The sequence below is a fragment of the Staurois parvus genome, unplaced genomic scaffold (genome assembly GCF_062004578.1).
Source record: "Staurois parvus isolate SC_StPar_1 unplaced genomic scaffold, SC_StPar_1.0 ptg001528l, whole genome shotgun sequence".
Lineage (NCBI taxonomy): Eukaryota > Metazoa > Chordata > Amphibia > Anura > Ranidae > Staurois > Staurois parvus.
The window spans coordinates 1-18,182 of NW_028319324.1; the positions used below are offsets into that span (position 1 = coordinate 1).

Below are 18,182 nucleotides of genomic sequence, written 5' to 3' on the forward strand. Positions count from 1 at the left end.
GCTCCATACTGTCATCTCACGGGAGGCCCAAGGGGGCGGAGTGGGGGGAGTGTCCAGGATGGAGGCCTCTGATTGGACGGAGCACGACACGACGCAATTTCAATTCTATTCCATGTCTGTGAAGTCGCAACAAAACTGCAGAAGTCGCGCGAGAACTGCTTTAGAAATTGCGCACGTTAACACGCCGACCCCCACATTCATTAGACGCGGTTTCAGGCGCGATTTGCGAATAACCCCCCCCCCCCGGTCACACCCATCCCAACTTTGAAATCGTGCGACTTACAGCGAAGTCGCGCGATTTCAGAGTCGGGTGACGTGATGATTTGAGGCGCGATTTGCAAGTCATCTGACACAGATATCTATGCAAATCGCACCAAAAGTAGTGCATGTGCTGCTTCAGAAATCGATGCTGCTCCGATCGAGTCAGAATCGCACCGACATGACCGCTGTAAGCCCGGGTCTACACTGATGCGGTGCTGAATTCCCAGCGTTTTCTGTGAGAATCCCGCACCGCCTCCGAATCGCACCGACATGACCGCTGTAAGCCCAGGTCCACACTGATGCGGTGCTGAATTCCCAGCGTTTTCTGCGCGAATCCCGCACCGCATCCGAATCGCACCGACATGACCGCTGTAAGGCTGCATTCACACTGATGCAGTGCTGAATTCCCAGCGTTTTCTGTGCGAATCCGGCACCGCCTCCGAATCGCACCGACATGACCGCTGTAAGCCCGGGTCCACACTGATGCGGTGCTGAATTCCCAGCGTTTTCTGCGCGAATCCCGCACCGCATCCGAATCGCACCGACATGACCGCTGTAAGGCTGCATTCACACTGATGCAGTGCTGAATTCAAAGCGTTTTCTGTGCGAATCCGGCACCGCCTCCGAATCGCACCGACATGACCGCTGTAAGCCCGGGTCCACACTGATGCGATGCTGAATTCCCAGCGTTTTCTGTGCGAATCCCGCACCGCATCCGAATCGCACCGACATGACCGCTGTAAGGCTGCATTCACACTGATGCAGTGCTGAATTCAAAGCGTTTTCTGTGCGAATCCGGCACCGCCTCCGAATCGCACCGACATGAACGCTGTAAGCCCGGGTCCACACTGATGCGTTGCTGAATTCCCAGCGTTTTCTGTGCGAATCCCGCACCGCATCCGAATCGCACCGACATGACCGCTGTAAGCCCGGGTCCACACTGATGCGATGCTGAATTCCCAGCGTTTTCTGTGCGAATCCCGCACTGCATCCGAATCGCATCGACATGACCGCTGTAAGCCCGGGTCCACACTGATGCGGTGCTGAATTCCCAGCGTTTTCTGTGCGAATCCCGCACCGCATCCGAATCGCACCGACATGACCGCTGTAAGCCCGGGTCCACACTGATGCTGTGCGAATCCCACACCGCATCTGAATCGCAGCCCGTTCATGCGAACCGCTGCAGGTGTGTATGATCAGTTAATAACACCCAGAAATCGGTCTACAAAACGCGGTGCGATGTGCAGAATCGGATCGCATAGGTGTGAATACCCGTGCGATCCGTTTCTAGTGCGGATCCAAAAAAAGGGTCCTGCATGTTTTTGGTGCGATTAGAGACAAACAAAATGTACATCTCCGATCGCACCGCACACAAATCGCATGTGATGGAATGTGGTGCGGTTCCTGTGCGAATCACATGCGATATACCGCACCGCATGCATGTGAACCCGGGTTAATTGCAGACAATAGGGTGCGACTTGCCATGCGATTTGCAAGTCATATGGCACGCAAATCGCATGCCAATTCGCATCTAATGTGGCCGAGGTGTTACACCCCGGTCATACCGATCCCAGCTTTGAAGTCGTGCGACTTACAGTGAAGTCGCACGATTTCAAACTCAGGTTACGTACCTATTTGACGCACCTATTTGCAAGACATCAGACGCAAATGTCTACACAAATCGCACCATAAGTAGTGCATGGACTACTTTAGAAATCAGTGCGACTCCAACCGCGCCGATATGACCGCTGTAAGCCCGGGTCCATACTGGTGCGGTGCGGAATTCACAGCGATTTCTGTGCAGATTCCACACTGCATCAGAATCGCACCTCATTCACGCTAACCGCTGCGGGTGTGCATGGTAAGATAACAACACCCCAAAATCGGTCCGCAAAACGCAGTGCGATGTGCAGAATCGGATCGCATAGATGTGAATACCCGTGCGATCCGATTCTAGTGCGGACCAAAAAAGGGTCCTGCACCTTCAATCGCAATGACATGACCTCTGTAATTGCGGACAATAGTGTGCAAGCTGCCATGCGATTTGCAAGTCCTATGGCATGCAAGTCGCATGCCTAGTCGCACCCAGGGAACTACTGCTAACAACAGCTCTCTTTAGTCCTCGCTCACACCGATCCGACTTTGAAATCGCGTGACTTCACTTGAAATCGCATGATTTCAAAGTAGAATGTCATGCGACTTCAAGTGCGGTTTGCAAGCATCTGAGCCTGGATGGGCCTGCAAGTCAGACCTTCGATCATTCCCGGAGACCAGTGATAGGGCGGGGCTGAGGAAGGGGAGAACATCCTACCCGGCACCCCTCCTGGCCCAACATCCCACCCGGCACCCCTCCTGGCCCAACATCCTATCCGGCACCCCTCCTGACCCAACATCCTACCCGGCACCCCTCCTGACCCAACATCCTACCCGGCACCCCTCCTGACCCAACATCCTACCCGGCACCCCTCCTGGCCCAACATCCTACCCGGCACCCCTCCTGGCCCAACATCCCACCCGGCACCCCTCCTGGCCCAACATCCTACCCTGCACCCCTCCTGGCCCAACATCCTACCCAGCACCCCTCCTGGCCCAACATCCTACCCTGCACCCCTCCTGGCCCAACATCCTATCCGGCACCCCTCCTGGCCCAACATCCTATCCGGCACCCCTCCTGGCCCAACATCCTACCCTGCACCCCTCCTGGCCCAACATCCTATCCGGCACCCCTCCTGACCCAACATCCTACCCGGCACCCCTCCTGGCCCAACATCCTATCCGGCACCCCTCCTGGCCTAACATCCTACCCGGCACCCCTCCTGGCCCAACATCCCACCCGGCACCCCTCCTGGCCCAACATCCCACCCTGCACCCCTCCTGGCCCAACATCCCACCCTGCACCCCTCCTGGCCCAACATCCTACCCTGCACCCCTCCTGGCCCAACATCCTACCCTGCACCCCTCCTGGCCCAACTCCTACCCGGCACCCCTCCTGGCCCAACATCCTACCCTGCACCCCTCCTGGCCCAACATCCTATCCGGCACCCCTCCTGGCCCAACATCCCACCCGGCACCCCTCCTGGCCCAACATCCTACCCTGCACCCCTCCTGGCCCAACATCCTACCCTGCACCCCTCCTGGCCCAACATCCTACCCTGCGCCCCTTCTGGCCCAACTCCTACCCGGCACCCCTCCTGGCCCAAAATCCTACCCTGCGCCCCTTCTGGCCCAACATCCTACCCTGCGCCCCTCCTGGCCCAACATCCTACCCTGCGCCCCTCCTGGCCCAACATCCTACCCTGCGCCCCTTCTGGCCCAACTCCTACCCGGCACCCCTCCTGGCCCAAAATCCTACCCTGCGCCCCTTCTGGCCCAACATCCTACCCTGCGCCCCTTCTGGCCCAACATCCTACCCTGTACCCCTCCTGGCCCAACATCCCACCCGGCACCCCTCCTGGCCCAACATCCTACCCGGCACCCCTCCTGGCCCAACACCTACCCTCCCACTCTGCACCTCCCCCCACATCAAAATCTTACCCTCCTACTCTGCACCCCCCATCAATATCCTATCCTCCTACTCTCCCCCCCCCCATCAACATCCTATCCTCCTACTCTGCCCCCCCTCCATCAACATCCTACCCTCCTACTCTCCCCCCCCATCAACATCCTACCCTCCTACTCTGCACCTCCCCCCCATCAACATCCTACCCTCCTACTCTGCCCCCCCATCAACATCCTACCCTCCTACTCTGTCCCCCCCCATCAACATCCTACCCTCCTACTCTGCCCCCCCCATCAACATCCTACCCTCCTACTCCCCCCCCCCCCAATCAACATCCTACCCTCCTACTCTGCCCCCCCCCCCCCCCATCAACTACCCTCCTGCTAAAAATATCCCAGTAAGTGTATATTGATTGGTTTGCACAAAGGTCATAGTGTCTACAAACTATGGGACATACACTGGAATTTTAAAAAAACATTTTTTACACTAGTAATAGCGGTGATCAGCGACTTATAGCGGGACTGAGATATTGCGGCAGACATGTTCACACTAACTGACACTTTGTGGGAACCAGTGACACCAATACAGTGATCAGTGCTAAAAATATACACTGATCACTGTGCTAATGACACTGGTTGGGAAGGGGTTAACATCGAGGGTGATTAATGGGTTAAGTGTGAGCCTAGCTATGCGCTTGGTGTACACTAGATAGTGCTGGTACAAGTGGGAGTGATGGATTGTGTTCCCAGCTCTGCAGAGACACACAAACCATCACTCCCTCCTGTCACAACAGAACATAGGTACAGCTCTGTGCTCTCCCTCCCTGCCTGATGATCTGCGAGTGCCAGTGAAGATCAGTTCGCCAGGACTTGCAGATTGGCTTCTGCTGGGACAGTTCGCAGCATAAGCGCCTCGCCGGTGGCATGTGAGGATCAGTTCACCAGGACTCGCAGATCGGCTTCTGCTGGGACAGTTCACAACAGAAGCGCCTCGCCAGCCGCATGTGAAGATCCGTTCACCAGGACTCGTAGATCGGCTTGTGCTGGGACAGTTCACAACAGAAGCGCCTCGCCAGCCGCATGTGAAGATCCGTTCACCAGGACTCGTAGATCGGCTTGTGCTGGGACAGTTCACAACAGAAGCGCCTCGCCAGCCGCATGTGAAGATCCTTGCACCAGGACTCGTAGATCGGCTTCTGCTGGGACAGTTCTCAGCAGAAGTGCCTCGCCAGCCACGTGTTAAGATCTGTTCTCCAGGACTCACAGATCAGCTTCTGCTGGGACAGTTCGCAGCAGAAGCACCTCGCCGGCGGAGTGTGAAGATCCGTTCGCCAGGACTTGCAGATTGGCTTCTGCTGGGACAGTTCGCAGCAGAAGCGCCTCGCAAGTGGCGTGTGAAGATCCATTCGCCGGGACTCGCAGATCAGCTTCTGCTGGGACAGTTCGCAGCATAAGCGCCTCGCCGACAGTATGTGCAGATCCGTTCGCCAGGACTCACAGATTGGCTTCTGCTGGGATAGTTCGCAGCAGAAGCGCCTCGCCAGTGGCATGTGAAGATCCGTTCGCCAGCACTTGCAGATCGACTTCTGCTGGGACAGCTTACAGCAGAAGCGACCTCACCGGCGGCGTGTTAAGATCCATTCGCCAGGACTCTCAGATTGGCTTCTGCTGGGATAGTTCGCAGCAGAAGCGCCTCGCCAGTGGCATGTGAAGATCCGTTCGCCAGCACTTGCAGATCGACTTCTGCTGGGACAGCTTACAGCAGAAGCGACCTCACCGGCGGCGTGTTAAGATCCATTCACCAGGACTCGCAGATCGACTTATGCTGGAACAGTTCGCAGCAGAAGCGCCTCGCCGGTGGCGTGTGCAGATCCGTTCGCCAGGACTTGCAGATCGACTTCTGCTGGGACAGCTCACAGCAGAAGTGACCTCACCGGCGGCATGTTAAGATCCGTTCTCCAGGACTCACAGATCAGCTTCTGCTGGGTCGGTTTGCAGCAGAAGCGCCTTGCCGGCCGCGTGTGAAGATCCATTCGCCAGGGATCACAGATCAGCTTCTGCTGGGACAGTTCGCAGCAGAAGCGCCTCACCTGCGGCGTGTGAAGATCCTTGCACCAGGACTCGTAGATCGGCTTCTGCTGGGACAGTTCTCAGCAGAAGTGCCTCGCCAGCCACGTGTTAAGATCTGTTCTCCAGGACTCACAGATCAGCTTCTGCTGGGACAGTTCGCAGCAGAAGCACCTCGCCGGCGGAGTGTGAAGATCCGTTCGCCAGGACTTGCAGATTGGCTTCTGCTGGGACAGTTCGCAGCAGAAGCGCCTCGCAAGTGGCGTGTGAAGATCCATTCGCCGGGACTCGCAGATCAGCTTCTGCTGGGACAGTTCGCAGCATAAGCGCCTCGCCGACAGTATGTGCAGATCCGTTCGCCAGGACTCACAGATTGGCTTCTGCTGGGATAGTTCGCAGCAGAAGCGCCTCGCCAGTGGCATGTGAAGATCCGTTCGCCAGCACTTGCAGATCGACTTCTGCTGGGACAGCTTACAGCAGAAGCGACCTCACCGGCGGCGTGTTAAGATCCATTCGCCAGGACTCTCAGATTGGCTTCTGCTGGGATAGTTCGCAGCAGAAGCGCCTCGCCAGTGGCATGTGAAGATCCGTTCGCCAGCACTTGCAGATCGACTTCTGCTGGGACAGCTTACAGCAGAAGCGACCTCACCGGCGGCGTGTTAAGATCCATTCACCAGGACTCGCAGATCGACTTATGCTGGAACAGTTCGCAGCAGAAGCGCCTCGCCGGCGGCGTGTGCAGATCCGTTCGCCAGGACTTGCAGATCGACTTCTGCTGGGACAGCTCACAGCAGAAGTGACCTCACCGGCGGCGTGTTAAGATCCGTTCTCCAGGACTCACAGATCAGCTTCTGCTGGGTCGGTTTGCAGCAGAAGCGCCTTGCCGGCCGCGTGTGAAGATCCATTCGCCAGGGATCACAGATCAGCTTCTGCTGGGACAGTTCGCAGCAGAAGCGCCTCACCTGCGGCGTGTGAAGATCCATTCGCCAGGGATCACAGATCAGCTTCTGCTGGGACAGTTTGCAGCAGAAGCGCCTCGCCAGCGGCGTGTGCAGATCTGTTTTCCAGGACTCTCAGATCCCCTTCTGCTGGGACAGTTCGCAGCAGAAGCGCCTCGCCGGTGGCATGTGAAGATCCGTTCGCCAGCACTTGCAGATCGACTTCTGCTGGGACAGTTCGCAGCAGAAGCGCCTCACCTGCGGTGTGTGAAGATCCGTTCGCCACGACTCACAGATCAGCTTCTGCTGGGACAGTTCGCAGCAGAAGCGCCTCGCCAGCGGCGTTTGCAGATCTGTTTTCCAGGACTCTCAGATCCCCTTCTGCTGGGACAGTTCGCAGCAGAAGCGCCTCACCTGCGGCGTGTGAAGATCCGTTTGCCAGGACTCACAGATCAGCTTCTGCTGGGACAGTTCGCAGCAGAAGCGACTCGCCGGTGGCGCGTGCGCGCCCCCGTGAGGCGGGAGTGCAAAATCGCATTATATATATATATATGTGATTTTGCACAGGAGAGCCGCCCTGTAGCAGTAAAACTGCTATAGGGCGGATGTAAAGGGAAATCACAGAGGCAGCCGTCTGCCATTCGGCTGGTTTTCTCTAATTGAAAGCTCAATTCAAAATCATCCAAATTGTATAAATTTCGGCCTGTAAGTGGAGAGCTCCAGTGACAACTGGCAGGTCGTCGTGCGTTTGTAGGAGACGCTGCAGGAAGTGGCTCTCTCTCGCTCTTGGATGGCGCAGCGCGGGAAGACGCCATTCGGCGGTCACTTACCTCTTCATACGCCGGTCTGTCCTCTTCTCCTCCTTCTGCCTGTCTGGACGGCTGCTCTCAGCTCTTCTGTTGTCGGCACACAGCGCCTTGTGTCCTCCGGAGTATTAATATCCTGCAGGGGAGACACAGCGTCAGGGCGTGAAGAGCGACACAAGGAGCCCAGATGACCTTTCCTGCTGGAACAAATAAACACATGAGCCTCGTATCTCATCTGCCAAAATGTCACCTCTAAGGACGGCATGAAATACCTCCGAGAGGAGCAACCATTACCTCTAGGAACGTCCCGCTCTGCGACTGATCCCCTGCCAGCAGAGACTGGGGCAATTCCCCCCCCGCGGGACAATGTCATCCCTGTATGGAAAGTGTTCATTAGAGGAAAGCTAGAAGATTTCTGCACACTGTGAGCTTCTCACCATGTGCATTAGAAGTCAGATAGAGCCCAAATCATTTCCTTTGCCCCCTTGTGCTGGTGGTCAGTGGAATTTTCCCCCTTGTGCTGGTGGTCAGTGGAATTTTCCCCCTTGTGCTGGTGGTCAGTGGAACTTTGCTCCCTTGTGCTGGTGGTAAGTGGAACTTTCCCCCTTGTGCTGGTGGTCAGTGGCACTTTGCTCCCTTGTGCTGGTGGTCAGTGGAACTTTCCCCCTTGTGCTGGTGGTCAGTGGAACTTTCCCCCTTGTGCTGGTGGTCAGTGGAACTTTGCCCCCTTGTGCTGGTGGTCAGTGGAACTTTGCCCCCTTGTGCTGGTGGTCAGTGGAACTTTGCCCCCTTGTGCTGGTGGTCAGTGGAACTTTGCCCCCTTGTGCTGGTGGTCAGTGGAACTTTGCCCCCTTGTGCTGGTGGTCAGTGGAACTTTCCCCCTTGTGCTGGTGGTCAGTGGAACTTTCCCCCTTGTGCTGGTGGTCAGTGGAACTTTCCCCCTTGTGCTGGTGGTCAGTGGAACTTTCCCCCTTGTGCTGGTGGTCAGTGGAACTTTCCCCCTTGTGCTGGTGGTCAGTGGAACTTTCCCCCTTGTGCTGGTGGTCAGTGGAACTTTGCCCCCTTGTGCTGGTGGTCAGTGGAACTTTCCCCCTTGTGCTGGAGGTCAGTGGAACTTTACCCCTTGTGCTGGTGGTCAGTGGAACTTTGCCCCCGGTAAAAAAAAATTTTGTAAAAAAAAAATGCTAAAAAACCACAAAAAAGTGCAAATGCTAGTGAGTTTCTAGAGGAGTTTTTTAGCTGTAGAAATGCTCTAATGCTGAAAAACGAGAAAAAAATTCAGTACATTTTTTTTGACCAAAAAACATTTTTTTTGGTCAAAAAAAACGTTAACACTGAAAAACGCTAAAAAATGTGGTAAAACGTTTATTTGACCAAAAAAAAACAATTTTGGGGGTAAAAGGAAAAACGCTAAAAAAACGCTAAGAAGCGCAAATGCTAGTGGGTTTCTAGAGGAGATTTTTAGCTGTAAAAATGCTCTAATGCTGAAAAACGCTAAAAAAATGCAGTAAAATTTTTTTTGGACCAAAAAAAAAACCACTAATAAAACGCTCAAAAGTGCAAATGCTACTGGGTTTCTAGGAGTTTTTTAGCTGTAAAAAAACTCTAACACTGAAAAACGCTAAAAAATGTGGCAAAACGTTTTTTTGACCAACAAAAAAAAAATTTTGGGGGGTAAAAGGAAAAACGCTAAAAAAATGCTAAAAAGCGCAAATGCTAGTGGGTTTCTAGAGGAGCTTTTAGCTGTAAAAATACTCTAATGCTGAAACACAATTAAAAATGTGGTAAAACGTTTTTTTGACCATCAAAAAAAAAATTTGGGGGGTAAAAGGAAAAACGCTAAAAAAAAGCTAAAAAGCGCAAATGCTAGTAGGTTTCTGGAGGAGGTTTTAGCTGTAAAAATACTCTAATGCTGAAACACAATTAAAAATGCGGTAAAACGTTTTTTTTTACCAAAAAATAAATAATTTTTTTTTGCTAAAAAAAAAAACAAAAAACGCTAAAAAGCACAAATGCTAGTGGGTTTCTAGAGGAGATTTTTAGCTGTAAAAATGCTCTAATGCTGAAAAACGCTAAAAAATGCGGTAAAACGTTTATTTGACCAAAAAAAAAATTTTTCAGGGGTAAAAGGAAAAACGCTAAAAAACCGCTAAAAAGCGCAAATGCTAGTGGGTTTCTAGAGGAGCTTTTAGCTGTAAAAATACTCTAATGCTGAAACACAATAAAAAAAATGCGGTAAAACTTGTTTTTTTTACCAAAAAATAAATAATTTTTTTTTTGCTAAAAAAAAAAAAAAAACGCTAAAAAGCACAAATGCTAAAAAAAAATAAAAACGCTAAAAAGCACAAATGCGGTAAAAAAATTTTTGGTAAAAAGAAAAAGGCTAAAAAAACGCAAAAAAGCGCAAATGCTAGTGGGTTTCTAGAGGAGGTTTTAGCTGTAAAAATGCTCTAATGCTGAAAAATGCTAAAAAATGCGGTAAAATTTTTTTGGACCAAAAAAAAAACCACTAAAAAAACGCTCAAAAGAGCAAATGCTAGTAGGTTTCTAGAGGAGTTTTTTAGCTGTAAAAATGCTCCAACGTGGTAAACCGCCGCAAACTGGCATTTTTGGATGTCTTTTTGGCCAAACAATTCTTTTTTTGGTAAAAAAAAACTCTAAGAAATGAAAAACGCTAAAAAACTCGCGTTTTTAACGTGACTTTGCACAGCTAACATTATCAAAACGCCCCGTGTGCAGGAGGACTCACAGGTACTTATATAGCGCCATCAGTTTACGCAGCGCTTTACATATACTGTATATTTTAGTCACATCAGTCCCCGCCCCCGAGGAGCGTACAATTGAAGGTCCCCAACTCACATTCATACATACACATACTAGGACAATTTAGACAGGAGCCAATTCACCTACCAGCACTCATCTTTGGAGTGTGGGAGGAAACCGGAGTCCCCGGAGGTAACCCGCACAGGCACAGGGAGCACATGAAAACTCCAGGCAGGTGGCGCCGTGGTTGGGATTCGAACCAACGACCCGAGTGCTGCCAGGCGGAAGTGCTAACCATTTAGTCACTGTGCTGCCCATTTCAATGTCACATCCCTCTTGGAATCACAAAATAGTATCGCCTCCTGTCCTGTATAATGCAACCTGAAAAGCGATCCACTGCTGAATGTTTTTAATAGCTCGCTGCCTGTGTGGAAAAAAGCACCAGTGCCAATGATTCTGGAGACATTTGTAAAGTTGCAGGCAAAAAATCTCCCCCATCCCCGCCCACCTGAAAAAAAATTGAGGTTGTTGACCCCATACAGAACCCACGACCCCTGCGCCCCGGACCCTACCCCCTCTGCTGACCAGCTGCCCCCCGCGTCCACTACCTCTGCGCATCTGCTCCGTCCAGTCCCAGGGTGGTCTTCTTCCCTCTCTATGGGGTCCGAGCTTCACTTCCCAACGCCGTCAGCGATTATGAGACCTGATATCTGCAAAATGAGAGAGAGAGGGAGTGGGGGGGTCAGTCACAAGCATCCCCCTTCCCCCAAATATTTCCCACTAGTTCAGTCTGGAGACTGAGGAACACGCGTGTTGTCAGAGTCAAGTTACACGTGGTGTGTGTAATCAATCCGGGACCCCCTCCCCCGATCCCAGCATGCAGCTGCTGCGACGTTACACGGCATGTATGTATATATATATATAGGTTCATACATAACATGTGACAGCATGCAAAGAAGACATGATACAAGGCGGTCTGGCCAGCATATTGATCATATATCATGTATGTGGATATATAGGATCACATGGAGCGGGGTGTAAAGGCAAAAATGACTTTGGATGTCACCGGTGATGGATAGGCGTTTCGAAGGTAAATTATCCATTGACTGGGTAAAGAACGGCTTTAAATATCTAAAGAATTCCTCCAGGGCTCGCCCAAGGAGCTGACAATCAAGGTCCTCCTCCACACCCGGGAGCCACGTGTTTGTGTGACCATCACAGATGAGACATCCAGACCTTAGTACATAGGACACGCTACTGCATTCCAGACAGACGGATGAGACGGACATGGATGAAGAGGCACATGGGACGGTCTCACCGGTACTGGGTCCAGACTCCATGATGACTCTTTAATGAGGACGGTGAAGGCGCCTGCTTTGTCCTGGAATCACAGAGCCCCCGGAAGAGACGGCAGAGGGGTGAGGGGGCCCCCCATTCTCAGCCCCCATCCTCTCCTCCCTCTATAAAAGACTGAGTACCACCAGCTCAGCATCCACCCAGACTGCACTGCAGAGACTGCCAGAGCCACACGCAGCCTCACCGGAGCCATGAGAGCCAGAGCTGGCCCACCCCACTCCGATCACATGTACATCATATATCATCCCCGGACAATAACCCCCACCCTGCTCCTATCACATGTACATCATACATCATCCCCGGACTATAACCCCCACCCCACTCCTATCGCATGTACATCATATATCATCCCCGGACTATAACCCCCACCCCACTCCTATCGCATGTACATCATATATCATCCCCGGACTATAACCCCCACCCCACTCCTATCGCATGTACATCATATATCATCCCCAGACTATAACCCCCATCATCACTCCTATCGCATGTACATCATATATCATCCCCAGACTATAACCCCCATCATCACTCCTATCACATGTACATCATATATCATCCCCAGACTATAACCCCCATCATCACTCCTATCACATGTACATCATATATCATCCCCAGACTATAACCCCCACCCCACTCTGATCACATGTACATCATATATCATCCCCAGACTATAACCCCCACCCCACTCCTATCGCATGTACATCATTTATCATCCCCGGACTATAACCCCCATCTTCACTCCTATCACATGTACATTATGTTACATCATCTCCAGACTATAACCCCCATCATCACTCCTATCACATGTACATCATTCCCAGACTATAACCCCCATCATCACTCCTATCACATGTACATCATATATCATCCCCAGACTATAACCCCCATCATCACTCCTATCACATGTACATCATTCCCAGACTATAACCCCCATCATCACTCCTATCACATGTACATCATATATCATCCCCAGAGTATAACCCCCATCATCACTTCTATCACATGTACATCATTCCCAGACTATAACCCCCATCATCACTCCTATAACATGTACATCATATATCATCCCCAGACTATAACCCCCATCATCACTCCTATCACATGTACAGTATATTACATCATCCCCGGACTATAACCCCCATCATCACTCCTATTACATGTACATCATATATCATCCCCGGACTATAACCCCCACCCCGCTCATATCACATGTACATCATATATCATCCCCAGACTATAACCCCCATCATCACTCCTATCACATGTACATCATATATCATCCCCGAACTATAACCCTCATCATCACTCCTATCACATGTACATCATATATCATCCCCGAACTATAACCCTCATCATCACTCCTATCACATGTACATCATATATCATCCCCAGACTATAACCCCCATCATCACTCCTATCACATGTACATCATATATCATCCCCGGACTATAACCCCCACCCTGCTCCTATCACATGTACATCATATATCATCCCCGAACTATAACCCCCACCCCATTCCTATCACATGTACATCATATATCATCCCCAGACTATAACCCCCATCATCACTCCTATCACATGTACATCATATATCATCCCCAGACTATAACCCCCACCCCGCTCCTATCACATGTACATCATATATCATCCCCAGACTATAACCCCCATCATCACTCCTATCACATGTACATCATATATCATCCCCAGACTATAACCCCCATCATCACTCCTATCACATGTACATCATATATCATCCCCAGACTATAACCCCCACCCCGCTCCTATCACATGTACATCATATATCATACCCAGACGATAACCCCCATCATCACTCCTATCACATGTACAGTATAATACATCATCCCCAGACTATAACCCCCATCATCACTCCTATCACATGTACAGTATGTTACATCATCCCCAGACTATAACCCCCATCATCACTCCTATCACATGTACAGTGTATTACATCATCCCCAGACTATAACCCCCATTATCACTCCTATCACATTTACATCATATATCATCCCCAGACTATAACCCCCATCATCACTCCTATCACATGTACATCATATATCATACCCGGACGATAACCCCCATCATCACTCCTATCAAATGTACAGTATAATACATCATCCCCAGACTATAACCCCCATCATCACTCCTCTCACAGGTACATCATATATCATCCCCAGACTATAACCCCCATCATCACTCCTATCACATGTACAGTATGTTACATCATCCCTAGACTATAACCCCCATCATCACTCCTATCACATATACAGTATAATACATCATTCACAGACTATAACCCCCAACATCACTCCTATTACATGTACATCATATATCATCCCCAAACTATAACCCCCATCATCACTCCTATCACATGTACAGTATGTTACATCATCCCCAGACTATAACCCCCATCATCACTCCTATCACATGTACAGTATGTTACATCATCCCCAGACTATAACCCCCATCATCACTCCTATCACATGTACATCATATATCATCCCCAGACTATAACCCCCATCATCACTCCTATCACATGTACATTATGTTACATCATCCCGAGACTATAACCCACATCATCACTTCTATCACATGTACATTATGTTACATCATCTCCAGACTATAACCCCCATCATCACAATATCACATGTACAGCATATATCATCCCCAGACTATAACCCCCATCATCACTCCAATCACATGTACAGTACATTACATCATCCCCAGACTATAACCCCCATCATCACTCCTATCACATGTACATCATATATCATCCCCAGACTATAACCCCCATCATCACTCCTATCACATGTACATTATGTTACATCATCTCCAGACTATAACCCCCATCATCACAATATCACATGTACATCATGTATTATCCCCAGACTATAACCCCCATCATCACTCCTATCACATGTACATCATATATCATCCCCAGACTATAACCCCCATCATCACTCCTATCACATGTACATTATGTTACATCATCCCCAGATTATAACCCCCATCATCACTCCTATCACATGTACATCAAATATCATCCCCAGACTATAACCCCCATCATCACTCCTATCACATGTACATCATATATCATCCCCAGACTATAACCCCCATCATCACTCCTATCACATGTACATCATATATCATCCCCAGACTATAACCCCCATCATCACTCCTATCACATGTACAGTGTATTACATCATCTCCAGACTATAACCCCCATCATCACTCCTATCACATGTACAGTATGTTACATCATCTCCAGACTATAACCCCCATCATCACTCCAATCACACGTACATTATATTACATCATCTCCAGACTATAACTCCCATCATCACTCTTATCACATGTACACTATAATACACCATGCCCAGACTATAACCCCCATCATCACTCCTATCACATGTACAGTGTATTACATCATCCCTAGACTATAACCCCCATCATCACTCCTATCACATATACAGTATAATACATCATTCACAGACTATAACCCCCAACATCACTCCTATAACATGTACATTATGTTACATCATCCCCGGACTATAACCCCCACCCCACTCCTATTACATGTACATCATATATCATCCCCAAACTATAACCCCCATCATCACTCCTATCACATGTACAGTATGTTACATCATCCCCAGACTATAACCCCCATCATCACTCCTATCACATGTACATTATGTTACATCATCCCCAGACTGTAACCCCCAACATCACTCCTATCACATGTACAGTATATTACATCATCCCCAGACTATAACTCCCATCATCACTCCTATCACATGTACATTATGTTACATCATCCCCAGATTATAACCCCCATCATCACTCCTATCACATGTACATCAAATATCATCCCCAGACTATAACCCCCATCATAACTCCTATCACATGTACATCATATATTATCCCCAGACTATAATCCCCATCATCACTCCTATCACATGTACATTATGTTACATCATCCCCAGATTATAACCCCCATCATCACTCCTATCACATGTACATCAAATATCATCCCCAGACTATAACCCCCATCATCACTCCTATCACATGTACAGTGTATTACATCATCTCCAGACTATAACCCCCATCATCACTCCTATCACATGTACAGTATGTTACATCATCTCCAGACTATAACCCCCATCATCACGATATCACATGTACAGTATATTACATCATCTCCAGACTATAGTCCCCATCATCACTCCTATCACATGTACATTATGTTACATCATCCCCAGATTATAACCCCCATCATCACTCCTATCACATGTACATCATATATCATCCCCAGACTATAACCCCCATCATCACTCCCTATCACATGTACATCATATATCATCCCCAGACTATAACCCCCATCATCACTCCTATCACATGTACATCATATATCATCCCCAGACTATAACCTCCATCATCACTCCTATCACATGTACATCATATATCATCCCCAGACTATAACCCCCATCATCACTCCTATCACATGTACAGTGTATTACATCATCTCCAGACTATAACCCCCATCATCACTCCTATCACATGTACATCATATATCATACCCAGACGATAACCCCCATCATCACTCCTATCACATGTAAAGTATATTACATCATCTCCAGACTATAACCCCCATCATCACTCCTATCACATGTACATTATATTACATCATCCCCAGACTATAACCCCCATCATCACAATATCACATGTACAGTATATTACATCATCTCCAGACTATAATCCCCATCATCACTCCTATCACATGTACATTATGTTACATCATCCCCAGATTATAACCCCCATCATCACTCCTATCACATGTACATCAAATATCATCCCCAGACTATAACCCCCATCATCACTCCCTATCACATGTACAGTATGTTACATCATCTCCAGACTATAACCCCCATCATCACTCCTATCACATGTACAGTATGTTACATCATCTCCAGACTATAACCCCCATCATCACTCTTATCACATGTACACTATAATACACCATGCCCAGACTATAACCCCCATCATCACTTCTATGACATCATCCCCAGACTATAACCCCCATCATCACTTCTATCACATGTACAGCATATTGCATCATCCCCAGACTATAACCCCCATCATCACTGATATCAAAACTACATTATAACAAATATCAAAGACTATAACCCCCATCATCACTCCTATAACATGTACATAATGTTACATCATCTCCAGACTATAACTCCCATCATCACTCCTATCACATGTACAGTATATTACATCATCCCCAGACTATAACCCCCATCATCACTCCTATCACATGTACAGTTTAACCCCCATCATCACTCCTATCACATGTACAGTATATTACATCACCCCCAGACTATAACCCCCATCATCACTCCTATCACATGTACATCATATTACATCATCCCCAGACTATAACTCCCATCATCACTCATATAACATGTACAGTATATTACATCATCCCCAGACTATAACCCCCATCATCACTCCTATCACATGTAAAATATATTACATCATTCCTGGACCAGGGGCGGACTGAGAACTCATGGGGCCGCCGGGCAATAGGGGATCATGGGGCCCCTGTTTCCTCGCCCACACTCAAACCACACCCAAAAAAGCCTATGAAAGGTACTAGGGTCATCTCATGAGGCCCCCTACTGACCCTGGGCCCTCAGTCAATGCCCGAGTGCTTGAATGGCCAGTCCGCCACCGCCCTGGACTATAACCCCCATCATCACTCCTATCACATGTACAGTTTAAAATATATCAGAGACTATAACCCCCATCATCACTCATGTCACATGTACAGTTTAAAACATATCAGAGACTATAACCCCCATCATCACTCATGTCACATGTACATTATAACAAATAATCCCAAGACTATAATCCCCATCATCACTGATATCCCATGAACAGTATAATAAATATCAGAATCAACATGGTGAGCTGTATACACACAGTATATACTGAATTCAGGGGTTTTAAAATATCTCTCCCCTGGTAACTGGCCCCTTGCGGTTTTGGGCCGGAGGGTGTTTTCCATGGATATAGAGAAGGGTCTCCAGACGTGGGATCTAAAAGGACATCCCCCAGAGGTCTACCAACCACCCCACACTCCAATCTCACATCTGAGGACATTACGCTTGTATGGTTGAATAGTGATCATGTCTATTGGAAGATCAGTCCAACCCAGTCAATTGACTTTTCCTATTCAATGTAGGGAAAGCTGAAGGATGTCCAATAAAGTTGTCTGTCAATTGTAGACTGAAATTCCCAAAAACATGGAGACAAAACCCTCACAAAACTCACCTTAAAGGCTAAGCCTGGCCCAAAAACTCTCAGTTAGCAACTCCCTCATCCAGCCTTGTTGCCAGGACCATAAAGCCGTTGGCTTTCTCCACTGTAATGCTGGGAGTGAATGTCCAACGGTTTTCTCATCCTA

General features: G+C 49.0%; 1 long non-coding RNA gene across 2 annotated transcripts; it reads right to left on the reverse strand.

Annotated features, from left to right (window-relative positions):
• Positions 1-7,592: 7,592 nt before the first annotated feature.
• On the reverse strand, positions 7,593-11,910 carry LOC149435360 (uncharacterized). Of its 2 annotated transcripts, none has more exons than XR_016308498.1 (3): positions 11,652-11,897; positions 10,942-11,043; positions 7,593-7,706 (listed from the first exon to the last, which is right to left on the reverse strand). It is a non-coding gene; the product is annotated as an uncharacterized LOC149435360 (long non-coding RNA). The 2 variants fall into 2 exon arrangements; XR_016308499.1 differs by having other exon boundaries at positions 7,599-7,767; positions 11,652-11,910.
• Between the last annotated feature and the right edge of the window lie 6,272 nt (positions 11,911-18,182).